The sequence below is a fragment of the Arachis ipaensis genome, chromosome B02 (assembly GCF_000816755.2).
Source record: "Arachis ipaensis cultivar K30076 chromosome B02, Araip1.1, whole genome shotgun sequence".
NCBI lineage: Eukaryota > Viridiplantae > Streptophyta > Magnoliopsida > Fabales > Fabaceae > Arachis > Arachis ipaensis.
Genome location: NC_029786.2, coordinates 26,320,207 through 26,327,915, shown reverse-complemented (window position 1 = coordinate 26,327,915; position 7,709 = coordinate 26,320,207). Strand labels below are relative to the sequence as shown.

Here is a 7,709-nt window from a genome sequence, read left to right as displayed (position 1 = left end):
CATAGCCGCCGCCGTTGTGCTCCAGCTCGTTGCCACCATCGCGGACCGCCGCTGCCACCGCGCCATTCATCGCCGTCGCAAAGGAAGACCAGGACCGAGGGAGAGAGCCGCGCGAGGAGTCGCCGTCGCCGCTGTTGGCAAGAGAGAGAGAGACACGCTGCGCGGGAGTTTCAGTCGTGGGGTGTGTTGCCGTTGAGAAGCCGTCACTGCCAGATCCGCCGCTGGCTGAGCTTCTGTCCAAGTTCTGCCGCCGTAGAACACCTCTGCCGCCATTGAGATCTGTCGCCGGTAAGGTTTTAAGTTGGTTTTCGTTTCCTTTGAATTTCTGGGAGCTTAATCATCGCTGTATGTTTGTTTCAATCGCCGTTGTCGGAGTTCTGGTCGTTGCTGCCGTTCAAGGTGGCTGCCGGAGCTGCCGCCAAACTGGTTCAGCGACCGCCGCTGTTTCATTTTCTTAGTTCGGTAAGTATTTATTTTTCAGAAACCCGTGTTAGTATTATGTTATATTTGGTTATAAACTCTGAGGTTCTAGTAACGTAGGGTCGTGTTTTGAGCGTCGCATGTCGCTCTTAAGTTGCTGTGAGTGCTGCGAAAGTGATCAGGGACTGAGTTTGTGGTTGCTGTTAGTTTCGGGTTAAGAGAAATGGTTTCGTTGACGCATTTTGAGTTATGGTTTCGACGAGTCAAGGTAGGGGTTTTTCTTAAAAATCTAATTTATATTACAGAGTTATGATAAATAGATATTAATGTGAGAGAACATATGCCTGTGATTATAATTGTCTTCTAAATGTGGTTGTTTGCTGGACTGAATGACTGATTGCTTGATTGCTTGAGTAGTTTGTGATTGTTGAAAAGAAATGAGTTTGAAAGGTTTTTTAGTTGATTATTATGAAAAATGGTTTTTCTTGGTTTTGAAGTTATTTTTGATGATGTAAATGAATTAGCTTTGGAAATGGTTTAATTTTGAGTTAGTGACTTTATAAATGACTTTATAAATGATTTAGTATTTGAGCTGGTTTGATTTTAAAAAGAGATTTATTATGGGCACTGATTCGCTTTGAAAATAATTTGATATTGAAACTAGCTGAATCTTGGAAAATGATTGAGATTTTCTTATAAGAAAGGAAATGTTTTAAATTTCTGAAAGATTAAACATTGTTTCTTTTGAAAAAGTTTTTGAACGATTTCCTATGAATTTTAAAAGATTCATAAAGCAATGATAATCACTGAGCTTGAGAACAATTTTCTTTTTAAATATCTTCTTATAACAACTTTGAAATTTCATGGTGAGACCGTGTGGTTAGGTTCTCACCCCCTACAGCTTTACCTTTTCAGGAACCGGATGAAGAAGCATTAAGAAGAGTTATACTGCATTTGGTTTATATGCTGTTGTATTATTTAGATTATTTTCTTCCTTCGTCTTTGTTATTACAAGTTTGTCAGAGGGATAGGAATTGTATGTTTTATATGTATAATATATTGAGTTATTATGTAAGGAGTCTTGTATATGAATCTATGCCTGCTTGTTTTGTTTTTTTTAAGACAAAGTATTTACTTCCGATGTTCAAAGAAATCAGCGATACAGTGTCGAGTCACAGGCTCCTATTTTAGTATTTAATATGTAAAGTAGTCGTAATACTTCTTGCTATCAGAGTAGCGCAGCTGGAAGCGTGATTTCTGATAGTGAGGGTGTTAATTATGGTATCAGAGCGGTCTTTCCTGTAGAGCCTGAGGAATGGACTGGTTATGCTTCAATTGCATATTCTAAGAGTCTGTCATGTAGTAGGTCTTGTTCGAATAACGAGAATTAGAGCTTTATGCACATGACTGTCTATTGATTAATGCCATTAGTCTTGCATTGCATAATTCCTGGTATTAAGTTTGGCCAGCTTAACACTAGTGAATTATGTATATGTAAGCATTAATGGGTTATCATAGACGATATGCGAGTCATAGATAATGCGAGTCGCGGGTTTTGGGAACGTTAGAGACTAAATTTCAGAGATTAGTTCCGTTTCGACGTATAATCTTTATTCGTGCTTGACGTTATCTTTTCCTTTATCAGTAGTATTGGAATCTCTAGTTCTTGATTTCTTCTTGGAATGTGTTTTGGATATTTTTCTACCATATCTTGTCATTCATATATATCCTTGTTTGATTATGTTCCTAATTGTTGCTTGAATCTTTAAGGAACATTCAACCTTAACACTGTTCATAAATTTGGTATTTGTTGATTTGATTTCGAATTAGTTTTGGTGCAATCCATAATCCTTGATTTCTAAGTTATTTGAAATCTTAAGAGTTGCGATTCGTAGTAAACTGATTATGCGATTTAGTTCTCTTGTTTCGTGTTCTGTAACTGTGTGTCCTGCTCGGATTACAATTTTTGGTTTTGTGTTTCTTTGTAAAATTGATAAAAACTGACCTTGTTTTGATAAAATGTATCAATTCTAGTAGTTTTCTTCTACAACTCTTATCTTGGAATTTCTCTTGAAAATAGTTCTATTTTGGTTCTTTTTCTGTTTGACTATGGTTGTAACAATTATTTGAATTCTGAATACGACAACCTTTGATTTTATAAAATACTTCCTTACAAAAAAATGAAAAATTTCTTTATATAATTAAAACATACTTTTATTTAAAAGTACTACTTAGTCTTTATTTATCCTTACAAGAATACTTTACTTTAGATTTTCTCATTTGAACATAATTTGATCCTTTTGCAACATTATTCGAGTTTTTATGCACATATATATATTTATTTAATTATGTATCTACGAACTCTTTAAACTTTCTAGAGGGTAATACTCCTTTTTTTATTATTATATTTTTCAGTTGAGTACCTTTTGGTAATGTCTTTTGGAAATGGAATTTATGCTTGTTATAGGTAAAGGTCAATGAAAGAGAAAGAAGAAGTGGTTCTACCTTCTTTTTTTGCCCCCTTTTTTCATTTTTTTTCATCCACAAACCATAATAGCTTTTATATTATTTTACAGAGGTGGAGCGTTTGGTTTTAGCATGCAAGTAAGAGAGCCACCTCAATAGAAAAACACCTTTGAGAGACAAATCAAAGACATGAAGAAACAGGAAGAACAGTGTAACAGAGAATCTAAGAAGGGTCACATTGTAACTTGGACTCAAGAGGTAAAAACTTATTCTCTCTATTGCATTTTTTTTATTGTTTAATGATAGTTCTTTGTCTACTTATGAATCCATTTGCATTTGAATATTGTCTTATGCTTGGTTATGTGAGTTTCAGGAAGATGATATACTGAGAGAGCAGATTGGTATCCATGGAACTGAAAAGTACTAATTCTTCCTCTCCTGGGTTACCATTGTTTTTGCTTCTTTCCTTCCTTGAAGTAACATTAAAATGGGTTCTTGTTAATGCTAAAAAACTATATGCAGTTGGGAAATTATTGCTTCTAAATTCAAGGACAAAATGACAAGACAGTGCAGAAGAAGGTGGAGATTTTGAAATGCTTATTGTGTATTTTGAATTTCCTTGATCTTCTGCTTTGTTGTTGTTGTTATTATTATTATTGTTGTTACCAATCTAATTCTTAAGTAACTAATAAAATATCAGATGGTACACTTACTTGAATTCTGATTTCAAGAAAGGTGGATGGTCACCAGAGGAAGACATGCTCTTATGTGAGGTATATCCATGCTTCCTCTCTCCAAAAGTTAGATTTTCCATTGGAGTTTAACAAGCTTACTTTATTGTATAAGATTAGGAATCTACACAACTTTAAGAACTTGGATTTCAATGAAAAAGTCTACAGAACAAGCTTGATTTGCTACTCTAGCCTATCCATATTTCAGTAAATCTGTTTTGTGGCTTTAATTTTCTGCAATTTTCTTTGCAGGCTCAAAAATTATATGGCAACAGATGGACAGAAATAGGGAAAGTGGTTTCAGGAAGGTAACAAAAGTCATTCTCCTCTTCATGCACATTCAGAATGGAAATTGTGTGAACATTCAAATCTTATTGATCATGCTTTGTATGCAGAACGGATAATGCTGTGAAAAATCGCTTCTCTATGCTCTGCAGAAAGAGGCAAAAATATGAAGCTTTAGCTAAAGAGAACAGCATTTCATCACACATCAATTCAAATAACAAGAAAATTGTTTTCCAACATGCTTATAATACAGATGCAACATCAGAATCTGCTATATCTATCAAGAAAACGAGGTAAAGTACGGTTTATGAATCCCAATACACAAATTTACAAAGAATGATGCTAAAATATTCTCCTATTGTAATGCAGGAGGGCTCATATCACGGATGATGGAGGGAAGATCAAGTTTGGAGATAGATCACATTTGCAAAATGGAACTTTGATAAATCAGCATCCAAGGACACCATTCGCAGTATTAGCTCAAAACTCACAAAACATAAACAATTTGCTAGACGAGCTTCAAATTTGCAATGCCAAGTTTAGTAGTTCTGGTAACTATCTCCAAATTGAATTTTATTAGTTACATACATAACATGATTCTCAAATTTTGAAACCTAAAGCATAAAACAAGTTGCAGTTAAGATGTTCAGCAAATGTAACTTTGGCCATCCTCCTATTCTAATATTAAACTGGTTTATTATGCCTTTGCAGCTCAAAATAATAAAACTCAAGGAACATTCCTAAAAAGGGATGACCCAAAAATAGATGCATTAATGCAACAAGCAGAGTTGCTGAGCTCACTAGCTCAAAATATTGATACAGAGGACATCGACCAAAGTCTTGAAAACACGTGGAAGGTGAACCTCCATAATCTCTTGGCCTGTATTGTTTTGATTTTGAGCATTGAGCACGTTATGTTTTTGTCATAATTGAAATATGTAGTTGGTTTCATGAGCACAGCCTCTAGTAGAGACAATATATTTCTAGTCTCTAATAAAAGTTCAGCATCAACAGAACCAAAGCAGAATCATAGAAGTCACATTTGTAGCATCAAAATGTAACTGTAAAGTACTAGGCATTTCTCTAGTCATGAAGATGGCAAGAGACATGAATCATTAAAGGAAGTTGACCTTGCCTTTAAGAAGTCTGAAGTAACTGTCATTCTTGAGCAGATATGAGAAATGCCATTACTTTGTAGAGTTCAACTGACACTACTTTGGATTGGTGCTAGGTTCTTCAAGAGTTTTTGAACCGAACCAAAGAAGCAAACAACCCAAAATGCAAGATTCAAGGTTTAAAGCTTGCTGATCTTAAAAAATATGGTTGAAGACTTGAGTAGTAATGAGGGAGGCCAGCCATGTTGGAGGTACTTTAAAGACTTTAAAAATATAATTTCTTGTATGCTTAACAAGAAGACTAATATTTTTTTAATATGATTCAGGCAAATGGATCTGTATGAAGACTCTCCAGCCAGTTCTGAATACAGTACAGGATCAACTATCCTCCCTCTCTCAGCTGGTGACATTATGGAACACTCTTCACACCGGGATATAGAAACTGAAATGAAAACCACACAAATTGAAGATAAGAAAGAAGTAGATGGATGTGAGAGAGGTGTTCTAGTTACTGCAACCCTAGATCAAGGTAACATAATTCATTATTAAGAATGAAAATTCTATCATTTTTCTAAAGTATATTACTTTTTCTCCTTCATGTATTAATACCCTTATCATTTTAATGAACCAAAATGCTAATAAGATATACATATTTCTATAGTAGATATGCTGCCGAATTCGAAAGAACAAATAAACAATGATAGCGCTGTTTCTGCCTCATCAAGAGTGGAGTTTGGTTCCCCTGTTCAAGTAACTCCGATATTCAGATCTTTGGCTACAGGGATTCCCAGCCCACAATTTTCGGAAAGTGTAAGTTACCCAAACACCTTGGGATTAAACAATTTTAAGACCAACAGAAATACTATCACAGTAATAGTAACAACTAACAAGTATTAATATACTGTTAATAACATTATATATTTGGAAACCCCACTGAACCAATGTTCCTACAATATCAATAATCAATATGAATCAGAAGCAGGACTTCGAGAAAGCTATTATATTATCCATTCCAGCAGTAACATGATAATGCAGTGCAATTTAGGTGTGGTGTTAGATCAGTGGAATCAAATCATGTTTTTACTGCAGTAAGCAGATTATAGATCCAAAGTTATCAATAAAGAATAAATTGCTACTTTCTAGTTTCTAGGTCCGTTCTGATGCAGATGAAGACATCATCCAAAACATAGGTTAACTACATAGCCATGAAGCATATTTTGTTATCTCCTCCTAATTAGTTTCATCTGTATACTTGCTATGAGCAATTAGCCAATTAGTCGTGACCCTTTTTCTTGTCATGCATTCCAATTTATCAAAGTTTGAAGCTAGACTAACCATTTGTTCTTGAACTTCTTTCAGGAAAGGAACTTCTTAAGGAAAACACTAGGAGTGGAGTCTCCATCTCTCAACCCAAGTGCTCAAGCATCACAACCGCCACCCTGCAAAAAAGCCCTACTAGACAGTTTACAATCCTAGATCCCAATATCCATAGGTTATTTTCCCCTTTCTGAATCCTTGACATCCTTCTTTGCCTAGTTTGAGAAACATTTCAATTTTATCCTGCCCTAAAACTTTGAAAGGCATACCCTTGGCAAGAATGTAATGGTATGTTCTTGCCATCTTCAACATATCTAACAATATCCTTCCCTTCACTCAAGGGTTACCTCCTAGATAATGGCACCGAAAATCAATGTGCTTTTAGAGTGTGATTCTTTGGTTTGTCTTCTTTTCACATTATTCTGGGTTTGTTTTTCTCCAATCCAGCATTTTGCCTTTTTTTATGTACAGAGCCTGGTGTGTTATCATTAGTCATCTTGCGCATAAGTATACATTGGCATATCGCCTTTCCTACTACATATAATGAACAAAAACATAAAGAGAAAAGTTGCAAAAAAAAGGGGGGAAAAGAAGTGTGTAATAGAGGATTTTCATTAATTAGTTGGAACCTAGATTCTTATTTGTTTGTTTTTGGTGTGCGTAGATTATAGAATAAATTATCTTCCCCTTTTTTTTGTTTCTGATGTACTGAAACTTAAGTATAATTGAGTGGTATTTTGGTTTTGGTGTGTGACAAATGAATTTTTGCCGGTATAGAAATTATCAAATGATCAATCGTAGTATAGTCTAGACCGACGCAAAATCCTTCATCAAACAAATCTACAATCTATATCCGAGAGTACTAGTCTCCCGAGTCGTTCTCCCTAGGAATTGCCAAAGTGTGCATCTTATTGATTTAGTAAGCCTTGTTGGAATTCTTTGAAGGTTTTAGCAAGGTAATGAGAAACAAACAATCAATTATCAAAAGACTTGGCTTAGGGTTGGCATTAGAAATTCTATCCTTATAGTCCATTCAATGTTGACAACAATTAGGCCTTGCTCCATTTAGTTATCCCCTAGGTATAGAGGGAGGTCAAATGAAAGCAATCAACTTGAGTCACAAGTCCTAGCTTCACCTTATGGGAAGCTAGCTTTAGTGCACTCCAAGCCAACTAGCAATCCCTAATTCCAAATCAATTATTGATACAACTATTCAACTTCTTCCAAGGACCAAATCCTATGCCAAGTGTGAAAATTCTACTCCATAGCTAGTGTTATCATTTTATCAAACATGTGATAAGCAAGAAGGAAAGTCATAGTAAAATGAGAAGAAAAGTCGAATTGAAAGTATTGCAACACAAAGATCTAACAACAA

General features: G+C 35.1%; 1 long non-coding RNA gene and 1 pseudogene across 1 annotated transcript in view; one reads left to right on the top strand and one right to left on the bottom strand.

Annotated features, from left to right (window-relative positions):
* LOC107627070 lies at window positions 2,922-6,927 on the top strand (annotated as a pseudogene).
* LOC110268792 overlaps window positions 5,314-7,709 on the bottom strand; it is an 11,006-nt gene continuing 8,610 nt past the window's right edge. Inside the window, exon 2 of the long non-coding RNA XR_002357262.1 lies at window positions 5,314-5,459. This is a non-coding gene — a long non-coding RNA (uncharacterized LOC110268792). The remainder of the gene's footprint in view (window positions 5,460-7,709) is intronic.